This window comes from Carassius gibelio, chromosome A12 (assembly GCF_023724105.1).
Source record: "Carassius gibelio isolate Cgi1373 ecotype wild population from Czech Republic chromosome A12, carGib1.2-hapl.c, whole genome shotgun sequence".
Taxonomy (NCBI): Eukaryota; Metazoa; Chordata; class Actinopteri; order Cypriniformes; family Cyprinidae; genus Carassius; species Carassius gibelio.
This window is the reverse complement of record NC_068382.1, coordinates 2620452-2639440: the sequence shown is the minus strand read 5'-3', so window position 1 is coordinate 2639440 and position 18989 is coordinate 2620452. Positions and strand designations below refer to the sequence as shown.

At 34.6% G+C, this 18989-nt stretch overlaps 1 long non-coding RNA gene across 2 annotated transcripts in view; it reads right to left on the bottom strand.

Moving 5' to 3' along the window:
- The window catches only part of LOC128025690 (uncharacterized), a 104928-nt gene extending 87091 nt beyond the window's left edge, over window positions 1-17837 (bottom strand). For both annotated transcript variants that reach the window (XR_008186196.1, XR_008186197.1), the window contains exons 1-2: window positions 14883-17837; window positions 1840-2501 (exon numbers count right to left, since the gene is read on the bottom strand). This is a non-coding gene — a long non-coding RNA (uncharacterized LOC128025690). The remainder of the gene's footprint in view (window positions 1-1839; window positions 2502-14882) is intronic.
- Between the last annotated feature and the right edge of the window lie 1152 nt (window positions 17838-18989).

Below are 18989 nucleotides of genomic sequence, written 5' to 3'. Positions count from 1 at the left end.
GGGTAACGGGGTTGAAGATGGTAACGGGGTTGAAGAGACAAATACAGTTTAACTTATAAATAGTTGTTTTTTACTCAAATTCACTGTAAGATTTTCTATAAACACTGCATTTCAATATGTTACCAAGAAAGACAACAAATATAAATTACAAATGAACTGAGTTTTATTAACCGACTGCAGGCAAAACAACAATTACAGCTACATTAGAACATTATAAACTTATTCTAAACTCAATCCGGTTACAACAGTTACAGCTCACCGGTGAAATGTATTAAATCATTCATGAGTTTTGAGTTTTACATTGAGTGAGAGAGAGAGAGAATGTGTGTGTGTGTGTGTGTGTGCAGGGGTGTAGATTACGCAGGGGATGTGGCGTTCATTTTACAAGTATTTGTCCCTTTTTTCAGGATCAGCTTTTAGGCGTGCACGATACTGCCTATGTCTTCCGCCGCTGTTGTCGGTGGCATCTCAGACTCATAGATGTCTGTGTAGATGTTTAAATTGATATCATTAAATAAAAAATTATTTCAGAGCAATTTACTCAACACTGGGGTGTGAAAATCTAGGCAGTAATGTATTAATTCATTTAAATTACTGGATAACATCAGAACCAAAGAGTTAAAAACACAACCCCATCACAATCTCACAACCCCTTTATGATCAAATAAGTAACGGGGTTGAGTGTGACGGGGTTGTGATTTTTTTGCTCAAAATGTCCACTGCTCTACATTTAGTGAATGACAGGGGAGCACTTGGCATGCATGATTTTAAGAAATTGTGTATATTGTTGAAATAACAAAGATAATTTTCACAAGTAATAGTTTTCTATCTTTATTTGATGTAACAGGGTTGAGTCGTTACGCTTGACATTAACAATATCACAATATAAATAAGTTATAATTATAAAAGATGGTGGTAACTTGCGTGTGTCTGCTCACAATGTTGGTCAGAAGACTTCAATGATGTCACTTCCTGTTATTGATGCCACATAAGGATCAGTTCATTATTTTTATGGGGGGAGAATGATGTGCGTAACGGGGTTGAGGGGTTACTGAGGGACGGTACTAAATAATGTAATTTTAATGAATAATCATTAACAGCAAATAAGCACAGATAGATATTTATGGGAAAGGCAAAATGTATGGACTTTTATTTTATTTTATTGTTCATATTCCAAGTACACTTTCATAGAAGGCCACGAGGGACATGACAAAATAGGTGGTGTCAACTGAAAAAAAACAAGATAATTTCTAATATAAAGATAAAATGTATATCATGTTTTCAAACTTTATTAAAGGAGACATTTCAATTGATACAAAAACCTTTTAAAAATAGATTTTGGTGACCCAATAGATAAAATACACTTGAAAAGGTCAGAGGGACTCCAATCGTACCGGTTTCGTGGAATGACTCATATGGCTTCATGTTAAAACAGTTTGGTGTGAACTACTTATGTCTTCTTAGAGGAGAATGAATTCATTTACAGGCTGATTTTATCATAAATCCACAATAACATTTCTGAGTTCTGTATCAATCTGTGTTGTTGTTTGTTTATTTTTATTTTTCATAGGAAGATAACTGACCCTTTACTCTCCTTTTTAATAAATGTGCTTATAAACCAAGAACAAGCTATTTATAGCTGTATTTATAAACTGCTTACTACTGACTATTAATATTGGGACAAGGCTTTATGAAGCATGAACTGACTATTTACTAATGAGTGCAGTTATTATAAAGTGTTATCAATGCATTTGCTAATGTTAACAAATTAAACATTATTTTACAGTGTTAATAAATCCTTTCAATGATTTGTAAGTGTTTTGTAATGATTTTATTGACCTACAAGTATTTGTGAAAGTTCTGCTTGCATTACAGCTTAGTCTTGATCTGTGAGCTGAACAGATTTACGGTTACATCCATGAGATTATGTAAATTCAAATAAATATCATGTCACAGGATGTCAGAGGTCAGTATCAAATTAATTTGAAATTATTATTTGCAGCACAAATAAGGTTTTTTAGGATTTTTAAAAATCCCTAAAACTGTCAGAAAAGGATAAGGCCTAAGATTTCTATGTGAGTGGCTAAATTTATTTGTTTTTATAACTATAATGCATAAACTATGAAATTATACAAAATGTATAAAAATGTACAACAGTTATTCTTTTCCAATGTTTTTTATTTATTTTTTTATTTTTTTATTTACATTTAAAAAAATTAGCCTACGCAATCATTCTAAACAGCTTGAATAAAACCTGTTAATATTTATTATAGACCACTATAACTGTGTATAATCTAACAAACAAGTTTATCATGAAAATATAAGTGTGTACACCAGATAAATTGGACGATAAAGAAATTGCTAACAATAATATAATAGAGCATGTTTTAGGTTTTTAGGCGTTTAGATGCAGAAATGGACAAATCAAATGTAAAATAAAATGTAATTGATTTAATTAAATATAGATTAAGTCTTGTTAGAGCAAAATAATAAATAAATACCTACACACATTAAAAAAGCAGCCAAGATTAATGAGTTTAATTTTTTATATAGATTAAAATTGAAGACAGAAGCAGGTCTATGCGGTCACTTAATATTAAAATCCAGTAGATCCACTTCAGATTTATTTCTCAACAGTTTATGTTCACGTGGCTGTTTTCGTTTATATTAGCCAAGCTATTATGTATTTTGAAATAATCTTGTCCGTGATGGAATCGTTCTTACGACGAAAGGCAGAATCCTGCAGCTCGAGAGATACATGTTATTCTGCCAGTCGCGCTTTCAAATAGTCTTGCACACTTAAACGGGTCACAAACACCTATATTTAGCTCGTGTTGTGTTATAATGGGTGTATTGTGTGCATTTATGGCAATAAGTTATTTAAAAAAGCTCTTAAACAAGAATAAATACGTTAGTTTTGAACTTGTGACACTGTGCGCGCTGATCGGAGGCGGTGATTTCAGATAGGCAGCCGCGAATATTTAATTTTCACACAAACAGTTCAAAAACATCTTAATTTAGCTCTTGGTGTGTTCTAATTGGTGAATTGTGTGATATCGCTGCAATACTTTATTTTTAATAGCTATAAAACAAGAATAAACTCGTTTTTTCTGAGCTCATCATTCCACACGCTCCTGCTCAGAGTGGTGATTCATCTCTCGTGTTTCTCAGGTATCACTGACCACACATCAATTATTAATGAGCCCTGACCTGATAATAATCATATATGTTGGTTTAGCTTGTCAGTGTGAATTAAATCCAAGTATTTATTTGTATTTTAACCGATTTAAAAGTGAAACCAAAAGACAGTCTCCTCCCTTTTTAAGTCCGGTAACTGCACCTGTAGGGGCGCATTTTCTCTCAGACAATGGAAGTCTAAGCACACTCACTCAAACAGAGGGACAGAGTGAGAGGAGATGTCTGACAGTTTTTTAATTTTCTGTTATCCATACAGTGTTGTAAAGTCATGAAACTATGCATATTTACTCAGAATAACTTTTTTTTCTGTATGAAAAAGGGTTTTGAAGTGTTTGGAATTTAAAAATGCAGGAAAATTAATAATTCCATCTTTACTGTCATTTAAAAAAATCACCACGACAAAACCATCCAAGCTATCCAAAACCCATTCACAATTTAAGTTCCTCAATGTTTTTTCAACATGTAGACAAAGTTTGGTGTGTATAGTGTTACTCTCCTCTGAGCAGTATGCATTAATTCACAGCTAAATGTAAAAAACAATCCACATTCAAATCAAAATAGCCGACTTCCTGTTGGTCGTAGCTGATGACTGTGAATTAGAAAGTTGTCCGTCTTGATAAGAACAATTTTTGTACTGAGTTTGGTGTCTGTAGCTAAAACTAACCCCCCCACTTTTGACAAAAGGTGGCGCTATAGAGTGCCTCTTCCACGCCCTCTTATGAACTTTTGCCAGTGTCTAGCTGTCACTAATACTGATATGTGTTCTCAGTTTGATGAAATTCTAAGCATGTTATTTGCCTCAAAATCACCTGAGAAGTATTCCAGTTTGACATGTTGCCACGGCAACAATATTTTTAGATATCCAATTTCCCCCAGCAGATTCATATCGGCTGTGTTTTAACATTATTCTGATGAAGTTTGAAGCAAATCGAATAAAAATAAGATGCTGAATTCAAAGCATTTTGAAAATGACACACTTCCTGCTGCCAGTTGGTGGCGCTATAACTCTGACTCCTAATAGTCACATATATGTGATCGACATCATACAATGAATAATCTGATGAAGTTTGATTGAAATCAGGAAATGTATGTGAATGGTATTAGACACTTCCTGTTTCTCATTTCTCGCCATAATTTCAATGCCTCGCCACGAGCAAACCGTTCGAGATATCAAAAATCCCCTGGCAATTTTTCATCCCCAATGTCTTGAGATCATGTTGACCGAGTTTGGTGGTAAACGAGTAAGAAACCTATGACAAGTATATCAAATTCCAGAGCATGCGCTTTTTACATAACTCTAAATAGCTGACTTCCTGTTGGGCGGAGCCCAATGACATGCAATACGAAAATTGTTCGGCACAATGAGATCTATATGTGTACTGAGTTTCATATGAATATGTGCAAGTATGTGTGAGCTATACATCAACATTTATGACTGTGTTCCAGGGGGCGCCGTAGAGCCCCTGTGCCACGCCCGGGTCCCAGCCTCTGCAGGCTCCTAAAGGGCACAGATTCCAAAGTGTGTGCAAATTTTCAAGAGTTTTTGAGTATGTTAGGGACCCCAAAAGCCCCCACAACTTTGACCAAAAATATGAATAATAAACCCTAAATAGCCAACTTCCTGTTGGGCGGAGCCTATGACATGCAGTACGAAAGTTGTTTGGTTTAATGAGATCTACATGTGTACCGAGTTTCATGTGTCTACGTGCAAGTATGTATGATATATGGCCCTCAGTATTCCAGGGGGCGCTGTAGAGCCCCTGTGCCACGCCCGTGTATCAGTCTCTGCCCGACCCTAATGGCCGCAGGTTCCAATCTGTGTGCCAATTTTCAAGAGTTTTCGAGCATGTTAAGGACCCCAAAAGCCCCCGTAACGTTAGAAAAAAAAAAAAATAATAATAATAATAATAAAAAAATATAGCTGCAAGCAGCGATGTCGGGCTCAAGCCATCAGTGCAACGCCACCCTGGTGGCATCGGGAAAACTGTGCCCAGCGGGCATAAGCATTTACAGTAACCCTCTGACAATCAAGTTTTAAGGGATGTGGCAGTTAAAGGGTTAATCCGACCAATCTAGACTTTGAAATCACATACACAGAACAATATATATAACTTTAGTAACACTTTATTTTAAAATGTATAAAAAATGTATAAGGTGTGCATTGTAGCTGACACCTATATGAACACATTACAATTGTTTTGTGACTACAAGTCTTTCTTCTCAAATGCTATTGAGTGGTCGCGAACGCGGATGGGAGAATGGCGCATATTTGTTTTGTTTTTTTTGAGCAACTGGTGCCCCCTCTGGGAGTTGGTGCTCTACGAAGACTGCATACTCTGCATATAGGGAGCGGCGGTACTATCTGGAAGATATATTCCTCAAACCATCGTACAAGTGAAGGTGATGCTAGTCCTTCAAGAATCGCTCAAAACCTTTTCAAGTGTACAGTTTCCTTTTATTGCATCTTGAAATAAATATTTCTGAATTCTGAATCAAACTGGGTTGTGTTTATTGATTTATTTTATAAGACAACTGAAACTTTAATCTCCTTTGTAATATATGTGCTTTTAAACCAAGAACAATGTAATTAGAGATGTATTCCTGCTTAATAATGACTATTATTAAGGGAAAAGGCTTTATAATCATGAACTATTTACTAATGCTTAGCTAATGAGTGCAGTTATTATAAAGTGTTACCAATGCATTTACTAATGTTAACAAATTAGACATTATTATACAGTGTTACCAAACCCTTTAATAATTTATTAGTGTTTTGTAATGATTTTAATGACCTATAAGCATTTGTGAAATAGTTTTGCTTGCATTGCAGCTTAATCTGTCAGTTGAAGAGTTTTACTGTTACATCCATGAGATTAATAAATGTCATGTCACGTCACAGGTTGTCATAGGTCAGTATCAAATGAGTTTGAAATTATAATTTGCAGCACAAATAAGGCTTCTTAGGATGTTTTTAAATCCCAAAAACTGTCAGAAAAGGATAAGGCCTAAGAGATTTCTTAACCTGTAATGAAAGGAAAAAAACACCACCATTAGCAACAACAAAAACAATAACAATTTAAAATATAGATTTTTTTTCCTGATTATTAAAGGAATGATTAGGTCTCTCTCTCTCTCTCTCTCTCTCTCTCTCTGCCAGACAGCCCCTCCCTACAATCCACACACACTGTCAGTCACCAAAGATTCACAGTCACCAACCACCTCACACTCACACTCCCCCTCCCTCTCCCCCTCCCTTTCCTCACACAGACGGAGTGGCCAGAGTGAGATCATGTCAGTTGAGAAGTCTGACAGTTTTTTCTTTTCTTTTATCCATACAGTGTTGTAAAGTCATGAAACTATGCATATTTCCTCATAATGATTTGATCTCTGTATGAAAACATGCCTTGAAGTGTTTGGAAGCTGCAATTTAGACATACAATACAATTAATGTTTCCCTTCTTACTGTCATTTCAAAAAATCACCACGTCAAAACCGTTCAAGCTAACCAAAATCCGTTCGCAATTTAAGTTCCTCGATGTTGTTTCTTCATGTAGTCAAAGTTTGGTGTGTATAGTGTACTTCCCATGTGAGGAGTATGCATTAATTCACAACTGTAAAATCTCAAAAATACACATTCAAATCAAAATAGCTGACTTCCTGTTGATCGTAGCTTATGACTGTGAATTAGAAAGTTGTCCGTCTTGATACGAACAATTTAAGTACCAAGTTTGGTGTCTGTAGCTAAAACTAAATAAAATGCATTATTATTATTATTAGCTGTACACTTGATAAACATTTTTAAATATAAACTTATGCAATTGTGTGTATATATATATATATATATATATATATATATATATATATATATATATATATATATATATAAATTCAAGTGTACAGTTTTCTTTTATTGCATCTTGAAATAAATATTTATGAGTTCTGTGTTTGTTTATTTTATTTATTTTATTTTTTATTTTACATTTTTTTAGGGAGATTACAGCATTTAATCTCCTCAAAATAAATGTGCATATAAACCATGAACAATTTAATTATAGCTGTATTTATAAAATGCTTACTAAAATATTAATTTTGGGAGAAGGCTATATAAAGCATGAACTGACTATTTACTAATGCTTAGCTAAGAATTGCAGCTATTATGAAGTGTTACCAATGCATTTACTAATGTTAACAATTGAGACATTATTTTAAAGTGTTACCAAATCCTTAAATAATTTAAAAGTGTTTTGTTATGATTTCATTAACCTATAAGCATTTGTGAAATAGTTCTGCTCGCATTAAAGCTTAGTCTTCATCTGTGAGCTGAACAGTTTTACTGTTACATCCTTGAGATTATGTAAATTCAAATAAATGTCATGTCACAGGGTGACAGAGGTCAGTATCAAATGAGTTTGAAATTATTATTTGCAGCACAAATAAGGTTTTTTAGGATTTTTTTTAATCCCTGAAACTGTCAGAAAAGGATAAGGCCTAAGATATTTCTTAAGATGTAATGATAACAGCACAATTAGCAACAACAACAAAAAAATAACTATTTAAAATACAGTTTTTTTTTCTGGTGATTAAAGAGATGTTTAAGTCTATCTCTCTCTCTCTCTCTCTCTCTCTCTCTGTCTGTCTGCCACTCAGCTCACACCCCTCCCCCACTCACACTCACACACACACACAGAGTCAGCACACAGAGTGACAGAGTGAGATCAGATGTCTGACAGTTTTTTAATTTTCTTTTAATCATACAGTGCTGTAAAGTCATGAAACTATGCATATTTCCTCAGAATCACTGGTTTTCTAAATTAAAAATGTTTTTTAAAGGTTTGGAAGCTGCAATTTAAAAATACAAGACGATTAATGTTTCACTTTTTACTGTCATTTCAAAAAATCACCACGACAAAACCGTTCAAGCTAACCAAAATCTGTTCGCAATTTAAGTTCCTCGATGTTTTTTCTTCATGTAGACAACGTTTGGTGTGTATAGTGTACTTCCCCTGTGAGGAGTATTCATTAATTCACAACTGTAAAATCTCAAAAATACACATTCAAATCAAAATAGCCGACTTCCTGTTGATCGTAGCTGATGACTGTGAATTAGAAAGTTGTCCGTCTTGAAAAGAACAATTTATGTACCAAGTTTGGTGTCTGTAGCTAAAACTAACCCCCCCACTTTTGACAAAAGGTGGCGCTATAGAGTGCCTCCTTCACGCCCTTTTAAAAGCTTTTGCCATTGTCTAGCTATCACTAATACTGATATGTGTTTTGAGTTTCATGTAAATCTGAGCTAGTTGTCTGCCTCAAACTCACCATAACAGAACATTCAAGTTTGACACGTTGCCATGGCAACACTATATCAGATATCAATATCCCCACAACAGATTTACATCGGCCGTGTTTTGTCATTATTCTGATGTAGTTTTAAGTAAATCGAGTAAAAATAAGATGCTGAATTCAAAGCATTTGGAAAATGACACACTTCCTGCTGCCAGTTGGTGGCGCTATAACGTTGACTCTTAATAGCCACATATATACAATCGGTATCATACAACGAACAAACCCATGAAGTTTGATCAAATTCAGGAAATGTATGTGGATGTTATTAGACATTTCCTGTTTCTCATTTCTCGCTTAAGTTCCATGCCTCGCCACGGGCAAACCGTTCGAGATATCAAAAATCCCCTCGCAATTTTTCATCCTCAATGTCTTGAGATCATGTTCACCGAGTTTCGTGGCGAACGGGTTGAAAACCTCAGAGGAGTATTTCAAATTCCAGAGCATGCTTTTTTTAAACAGCCCTGAATAGCTGACTTCCTGTTGGGCGGAGCCTATGACATAAAGTGTGAAAGTTGTTCGGCTCAATGAGATCTATAAGTGTACCGAGTTTGCTATAAATACATGCAAGTGTGTGTGAGCTATGGTTCAAGAATTCTGACTGTCTTCCAGGGGGCGCTGTAGAGCCCCTGTGCCACGCCCGGGTCCCAGCCTCTGCGGCGTCCTGATGGCCGCAGATTCCAATGTGTGTGCCAATTTTCAAGAGTTTTTGAGCATTGTAAGGCCCCCAAAACACCCCGGAAGGTTTAATAAAAAATAAAAATAATAATAAATATAGCTGCAAGCAGCGATGGCGGGCTCAAGCCACCAATGCCAACGCCACCCCGGTGGCATCAGGTAAACTGTGCCCAGCGGGCACATGCATTCACAATATCCCTCTGGCAGTGAGGTTTTAAAGGATATGGCGGTTAAAGGGTTAATCGGAATCATCTAGACTTTAAAATCACATTCACAGAACAATATATATATATATATATATATATATATATATATTTAGTAACACTTTACAATAAGATTTCATTTATAAACATTATGTTAACATGAACAATATTTATATAGCATTCATTCATGTCAGTTAATATTCCAAACTTAAACATTAAAACATTGTTTTATTGTGATTTTTTTTCCAAGCACATTTTACCAATTCCAAGCCATATCAATCTTAATAACTACCATTATTTTTTATTTAATCATTTATGAGTGCTATACAATATTCCAGGAAAGCTGGAAGAGAAAAACTCCTTATATTCATGTGCAGAATTATTAGGCATGTTTTCTTTTACAGATGAAATGCGCTAAAAAAGAGTTTTAACTCAAACTGTTTTAACTCAAAGTCGAAAATTATGAAATACCCATGAGAAATATCAAACACAAATGCAATACAGAAATAGATAAGTTAAGACGTGACCATTGTACAAAAATGCTGACTGGGTCATGAGGTCAGAAAAGAAGAAGAAAAAAACAGGTTAAGAAGAACTGACAAAAATAATTGCAAAATAATTAGGAATTAATGTGAAGATTAATTTTTAGTCAATTCTGCAAGACAGACTTTCAGGAAAGGAGGTGGAATAAAAATGAGCTCCTAAATCTTAATCCCGGATTCTGGAAGATATATTCCTCAAACCATCGGACAAGAGGAGGTGGTGCTGGTCCTTCACGAGTCACTCCAATCTGTTCATAAAGCCTATATATAAAGTCTTAATATATAGTATTTCACAATACTTCATGGTATTCTAATTAAATCATTTTTTGGAATCTTTGATTTCTCAGAACCTGACACATTGTAATTCTGAGACTCCAGGAAAGTGGCAGTTCTGTAAAATGTTGGCGCTGGAGACTAAATGCTCCCTGATATTTTCACACCTAATTCACTTAACACACACACAAACACACATTACCCACAGTGACAGAGGGACAGAGTGACATCAGATGTATGATAGTTTTTTAATTTTCTATCATCCATATAGTGTTGTATAGTCATGAAACCATGCATATTTCCTCAGAGTGACTTGTCTTCTATGTGTACATTTTTTTGAAGCGTTTAGAAGCTGCACTTAAAAAAATAAAAGACATTTACTGGTTACTTTTTTACTGTTATTTCAAAAAATCACCATGACAAAACCATTCAAGCCATTCAAAATTCATCCGCACCTGTTCTGTAAGATACATTCTTTAAACAGTGGTAAAAGAGGATGTGGTGCTGAACCTTCAAGAGTCACTCAAAACGTATCTGTCCATAAAGCCTATAAAGAATTATTCTTAATATACAGTTCACAATACGTCAGCTTGTTATTCTAATTAAGTGAGGGTCATTTTATCAGTAAAATACATAAAATTCATATTATTTTTCTTTGAAAGATTTCTATAAATGATTTAAATCATACTTGTTTCTACAACAATTATTTAAAAGTAATCATATAGCTCCATCTGGTGGCCATTATTGGTACTAAGAATTGCAAGCTTGATTTATATGTTATGATAGTTTTAATTTTATGCTGGCTCTTGAAAATGATAAAGCTATGAAACTTACTGTGCTTCCTTCAAATGATGACTTCTACGTATATAAAAAATTATGAAGAGTTGGAATTAAAAATTTTAAAGATATAGTAAAATAACTATTGTATTTTTTATGTTACTTTAATAAATCGCTATGGCCACACCATTTAAGGTATCCTAAACCCATTCGCAATTTAACATCTTCAGTATATTGGCTTCATGTTAAAAAAGTTTGGTGTGAACTACTTGTGTCTTCTTGGAGGAGAATGAATTCATTTACAGGCTGAGTTTATCATAAATCCACAATAACATTTCTGAGTTCTGTATCAATCTGTTGTTGTTTGTTTATTTTCATTTTTTTTATTTTTCATAGGAAGATAACTGACCATTTACTCTCCTTTTTAATAAATGTACTTATAAACCAAGATCAAGCTATTTATAGCTGTATTTATAAGCTGCTTATTAATGACTATTTAAGTTGGGACAAGACTTTATAAAGCATGAACTGACTATTTACTAATGAGTGCAGTTATTATAAAGTGTTACCAATGCATTTACTAATGTTAACAAATTAGACATTATTTTACAGTGTTATAAAATCCTTTAATGACTTATAAGCATTTGTGAAAGTTCTGCTTGCATTACAGCTTAGTCTTCATCTGTGAGCTGAACAGTTTTACTGTTACATCCATGAGATTATGTAAATTAAGATAAATGTCATGTCACAGGATGGAATAGGTCAGTATCAAATGAGATTGAAATTATTATTTGCAGCACAAATAAGTATTTTTAGAATTTTGTTTTTAATTCCTGAAACTGTCAGAAAAGGATAAGGCCTAAGAGATTTCTTAAGCTGTAATGAAAACAGCAATGTTAGCAAAAGCAACAAAAAATAACAATTTAAAGTACATTTTTTTCTGGTGATTAAAGAGATGATTAAGTCTCTCTCTCTCGCTCTCTCTCTCTCTTTCTCTCTCTCATTGTGTCTGCCACTCAGCTCATGCCCATCCCCCACTCATACAAACACACACACACACTCACACACACACACATGCACTCAGTCAGCACACATACATTCCTCAAACAGAGGGACAGAGTGAGTTGAGATGTCTGACAGTTTTTTAATTTTCTTTTAATCATACAGTGTTGTAAAGTCATGAAACTATGCATATCTCCTCAGAATGATTTGATCTCTGTATGATTTTTTTTTTTAAGTGTTTGGAAGCTGCAATTTAAAAATACAAGACAATTAATGATTCCCTTTTTACTGTCATTTCAAAAAATCACCACGACAAAACCGTTCAAGCTAACCAAAATCCGTTCGCAATTTAAGTTCCTCAATGTTTTTTCAACATGTAGACAAAGTTTGGTAAGTATAGTGAACATTTCCTGTGAGGAGTATGCATTAAATCAGAGCTCAATTTAAATATTCAAATCAAAATAGCCGACTTCCTGTTGATCGTAGCTGATGACTGTGAATTAGAAAGTTGTCCGTCTTGAAAAGAACAATTTATGTACCAAGTTTGGTGTCTGTAGCTAAAACTAACCCCCCCACTTTTGACAAAAGGTGGCGCTATAGAGTGCCACCTTCACGCCCTTTTAAAAGCTTTTGCCATTGTCTAGCTATCACTAATACTGATATGTGTTTTGAGTTTCATGTAAATATGAGCTTGTTGTCTGCCTCAAACTCACCATAACAGAACATTCAAGTTTGACACGTTGCCATGGCAACACTATATCAGATATCAATATCCCCACAACAGATTTACATCGGCCGTGTTTTGTCATTATTCTGATGAAGTTCTAAGTAAATAGAGTAAAAATAAGATGCTGAATTCAAAGCATTTGGAAAATGACACACTTCCTGCTGCCAGTTGGTGGCGCTATAATGTTGACTCTTAATAGTCACATATATACGATCAGTATCATACAACGAACAAACCAATGAAGTTTGATCAAATTCAGGAAATGTATGTGGATGTTATTAGACATTTCCTGTTTCTCATTTCTCGCCATAATTTCAACGCCTCGCCACGGGCAAACCATTCGAGATATCAAAAATCCCCTCGCAATTTTCCATCCCCAATGTCTTGAGATCATGTTGACCGAGTTTGGTGGCAATCAAGTAAAAGACCTATGACAAGTATATCAAATTCCAGAACATGCTTTTTATAAACAGCCCTAAATAGCTGACTTCCTGTTGGGCGGAGCCTATGACATAGAGTGCGAAAGTTGTTCGGCTCAATGAGATCTATAAGTGTACTGAGTTTCATATAAATACATGAAAGTGTGTGTGAGCTATGGTTCAAGATTTCTGACGGTGTTCCAGGGGGCGCTGTAGAGCCCCTGTGCCACGCCCGGGTCCCAGTCTCTGTGGCGTCCTGATGGCCGCAGATTCCAATGTGTGTGCCAATTTTCAAGAGTTTTTGAGCATGTTAAGGCCTCCAAAAACCCCCGGAAGGTTTAATAAAAAATAAAAAAAATAATAATAAGAAGAAGAATAATCCTTAGAAGAACAATAGGGCTCTTCGCCCCTTCGGGCTTGAGCCCTAATAATAACAAGAATAATCCTTAGAAGAACAATAGGGCTCTTCGCCCCTTCGGGCTTGAGCCCTAATAATCCTAAGGAAAACAATAGGGCTCTCGCCCTCCAGGCTTGAGCCCTAATAATAATAATAACAAATAATCCTAAGGAAAACAATAGGGCTCTCGCCCTCCAGGCTTGAGCCCTAATAATAATAATAATAACAAATAATCCTAAGGAAAACTACTTGTGTCTTCTTGGAGGAGAATTAATTCATTTACAGGCTGAGTTTATCATAAATCCACAATAACATTTCTGAGTTCTGTATCAATCTGTGTTGTTGTTTGTTTATTTTTATTTTATTTATTTTTCATAGGAAGATAACTGACCCTTTACTCTCCTTTTTAATAAATGTGCTTATAAACCAAGAACAAGCTATTTATAGCTGTATTTATAAACTGCTTACTACTGACTATTAATATTGGGACAAGGCTTTATAAAGAATGAACTGACTATTTACTAATGAGTGCAGTTATTATAAAGTGTTATCAATGCATTTGCTAATGTTTACAAATTAGACATTATTTCACAGTGTTATCAAATCCCTTAAATGATTTGTAAGTGTTTTGTAATGATTTTATTGACCTACAAGCATTTGTGAAAGTTCTGCTTGCATTACAGCTTAGTCTTGATCTGTGAGCTGAACAGATTTACTGTTACATCCATGAGATTATGTAAATTCAAATAAATATCATGTCACAGGATGTCAGAGGTCAGTATCAAATTAATTTGAAATTATTATTTGCAGCACAAATAAGGTTTTTTAGGATTTTTAAAAATCCCTAAAACTGTCAAAAAAGGATAAGGCCTAAGATTTCTATGTGAGTGGCTAAATTTATTTGTTTTTATAACTATAATGCATAAACTATAAAATTATACAAAATGTATAAAAAAGTACAACAGTTATTCTTTTCCAATGTTTTTTATTTATTTAAACTTTTTTTTTTTTTTTTTTTTTTTTGGATTTACATTTTAAAAAATTAGCCTACGGCATTCATTCTAAACAGCTTGAATAAAACCTGTTAATATTTATTATAGACCACTGTAACTGTGTATAATCTAACAAACAAGTTTATTATGAAAATAAAAGTGTACACCAGATAAATTGGACGATAAAGAAATTGCTAACAATAGTATAATAGAGCATGTTTTAGGTTTTTAGGCGTTTAGATGCCGAAATGGACAAATCAAATGTAAAATAAAATGTAATTGATTTAATTAAATATAGATTAAGTCTTGTTAGAGCAAAATAATAAATAAATACGTACACATATTAAAAAAGCAGCCAAGATGAATGAGTTTAATTTTTTATATAGATTAAAATTGAAGACAGAAGCAGCTGGTATATGCGGTCACTTAATATTCAAATCCAGTAGATCCACTTCAGATTTATTTCTCAACAGTTTATGTTCACGTGGCTGTTTTCGTTTATATTCGCCAAGCAATTATGTATTTTGAAATAATCTTGTCCGTGATGTGTTCGTTCGTACGACGAAAGGCGGAATCCTGCAGCTCAAGAGATATGTTATTCTGCCAGTCGCGTTTTCAAGTAGTCTTGCACACTTAAACGGGTCACAAACACCTGCATTTAGCTCTTGTGTTATAATGGGTGTATTGTGTGCATTTATGGCAATATTTTATTTGAAAAAGCTCTTAAACAAGAATAAATTCGTTTGTTTTGAACTTGTGACACTGTAAGCGCTGATCGGAGGCGGTGATTTCAGATAGGCAGCCGCGAATATTTCATTTTCACACAAACAGTTCAAAAACATCTGAATTTAGCTCTTGGTGTGTTCTAATTGGTGAATTGTGTGATATCGCTTTAATATTTTATTTGTTAAAGCTATAAAACAAAAATAAACTCGTTTTTCTGAGCTCGTCATTCCACACGCTCCTGCTCAGAGCGTGATTCATCTCTCGTGTTTCTCACGTATCACTGACCACACATCAATTATTAATGAGCCCTGACCCGGTAATAATCATATATGTTGGTTTAGCTTGTCAGTGTGAATTAAATCCAAGTATTATTTTGTATTTTAACCGATTTAAAAATGAAACTAAAAGAGAGTCTCCTCCCTTTCAGTCGAATTTCCCTTTAAGGAATTGAACCTGTAGGGGCGCATTTTCTCTCAGACAATGTAAGTCTCAGCACATAATACTCAAACAGAGGGACAGAGTGAGATGAGATGTCTGACAGTTTTTTAATTTTCTGTTATCCATACAGTGTTGTAAAGTCGTGAAACTATCCATATTTACTCAGAATGACTTTTTTTTTGTATGAAAAAAGGTTTTGAAGTGTTTGGAATTTAAAAATGCAGGACAATTAATAATTCCATTTTTACTGTCATTTAAAAAAATCACCACGACAAAACCGTTCAAGCTATCCAAAATCCTTTGGCAATTTAAGTTGTTTAAAATGTTTTGGCATCATGTAGACAAAGTTTGGTGTGTATAGTGTTACTCTCCTCTGAGCAGTATGCATTAATTCACAGCTAAATGTAAAAAAAAATCCACATTCAAATCAAAATAGCTGACTTCCTGTTGATCGTAGCTGATGACTGTGAATTAGAAAGTTGTCCGTCTTGATAAGAACAATTTTTGTACCGAGTTTGGTGTCTGTAGCTAAAACTAACCCCCCCACTTTTGACAAAAGGTGGCGCTATAGAGTGCCTCTTCCACGCCCTCTTATGAACTTTTGCCAGTGTCTAGTTATCATAAATACTGATATGTGTTCTGAATTTCATGAAATTCTAAGTATGTTATATGCCTTAAAATCACCTGAGAAGTATTCAAGTTTGACATGTTGCCACGGCAACAATATTTTTAGATATCAATATCCCCCCAGCAGATTTATATCGGCTGTGTTTTAACATTATTCTGATGAAGTTTGAAGCAAATCGAGTAAAAATAAGATGCTGAATACAAAGCATTTTGAAAATGACACACTTCCTGCTGCCAGTTGGTGGCGCTATAACTTTGACTCCTAATAGTCACATATATGCGATCGACATCATACAATGAATAATCTGATGAAGTTTGATTAAAATCAGGAAATGTATGTGGATGGTATTAGACACTTCCTGTTTCTCATTTCTCGCCATAATTTCAACGCCTCGCCACGAGCAAACCGTTTGAGATATCAAAAATCCCCTGGCAATTTTTCATCCCCATTGTCTTGAGATCATGTTGACCGAGTTTGGCGGCAATCGAGTAAAAAACCTATGACAAGTATTTCAAATTCCAGAGCATATGCTTTTTACATAACTCTAAATAGCTGACTTCCTGTTGGGCGGAGCCTATAACATGCAATACGCAAGTTGTTCGGCACGATGAGATCTAAATGTGTACTGAGTTTCATATTAATATGTGCAAGTATGTGTGAGCTATACATCAACATTTATGACTGTGTTCCAGGGGGCGCTGTAGAGCCCCTGTGCCACGCCCAGGTCCCAGCCTCTGCAGGCTCCTTAAGGCCACAGATTCCAAAGTGTGCGCAAACTTTCAAGAGTTTTTGAGTATGTTAAGGACCCCAAAAGCCCCCACAACTTTGACGACAAATATGAATAATAAACCCCAAATAGCCAACTTCCTGTTGGGCGGAGCCTATGATATGCAATTCGAAAGTTGTTTGTATTGATGAGTTCTATATGTTTACCGAGTTTTGTGCGTCTACGTGCAAGTATGTATGATATATGGCCCTCAGCATTCCAGGGGGCGCTGTAGAGCCCCTGTGCCACGCCCGTGTATCAGTCTCTGCCCGGCCCTAATGGCCGCAGGTTCCAATGTGTGTGCCAATTTTCAAGACTTTTTAAGCATGTTAAGGGCCCCAAAAGCCCCCGAAACCTTGAAGAAAAATAATAATAATAAATAATAATAATAATAATAATAATAAATATAGCTGCAAGCAGCGATGGCGGGCTCAAGCCACCAATGCCATCGCCACCCCGGTGGCATCAGGTAAACTGTGCCCAGCGGGCACATGCATTCACAATATCCCTCTGGCAGTGAGGTTTTAAATGATATGGCAGTTAAAGGGTTAATCCGAATCATCTAGACTTTAAAATCACATTCACAGAACAATATATATATATATATATATATATATATATATAACTTTAGTAACACTTTACAATAAGATTTCATTTATAAACATTATGTTAACATGAACAATATTTATATAGCATTCATTCATGTCAGTTAATATTCCAAATTAAATATTAAAACATTGTTTTATTGTGATTTTTTTCCAAGCACATTTTACCAATTCCAAACCATATCAATCTTAATAACTACCATTATTTTTTATTTAATCATTTATGAGTGCTATACAATAGTCCAGGAAAGCTGGAAGAGAAAAACAGGTCAAGAAGAACTGACAAAAAGAATTGCAAAATAATTAGGAATTAATGTGAAGATTAATTTTTAGTCAATTCTGCAAGACAGACTTTCAGGAAAGGAGGTGGAATAAAAATGAGCTCCTAAATCTTAATCCCGGATTCTGGAAGATATATTCCTCAAACCATCGGACAAGAGGAGGTGGTGCTGGTCCTTCACGAGTCACTCTAATCTGTTAATTAAGCCTATATATAAAGTCTTAATATATAGTATTTCACAATACTTCATAGTATTCTAATTAAATAATTTTTTGGAATCTTAGATCTCTCAGAACCTGGCACATTGTAATTCTGAGACTCCAGGAAAGTGGCAGTTCTGTAAAATGTTGGCGCTGGAGACTAAATGCTCCCTGATAGTTTCACACCTAATTCACTTAACACACACACAAACACACACACACACACACACACACATTAACCACAGTGACAGAGGGACAGAGTGACATCAGATGTATGATAGTTTTTTAATTTTCTATCATCCATATAATGTTGTATAGTCATGGAACTATGCATATTTCCTCAGAATGACTTGTCTGCTATGTGTACATTTTTTTGAAGTGTTTAGAAGCTGCACTTTAAAAAAATAAAAGACATTTACTGGTTACTTTTTTACTGTTATTTCAAAAAATCACCACGCAAAATCATTCAAGCTATCCAAAATTCATTCACACCTGTTCTGTAAGATAAATTCTTTAAACAGTGGTAAAAGAGGATGTGGTGCTGAACCTTCAAGAGTCACTCAAAACGTATCTGTCCATAAAGCTTATAAAGAATTATTCTTAATATACAGTTCACAATACTTCAGCTTGTTATTCTAATTAAGTGAGGGTCATTTTATCAGTAAAATACATAAAATACATATTATTTTTCTTTGAAAGATTTCTATAAATGATTTAAATCATACTTGTTTTACAATAATTATTTAAAAGTAATCCTATAGCTCCATCTGCTGGTCATTATTGGAACTAAGAATTGCA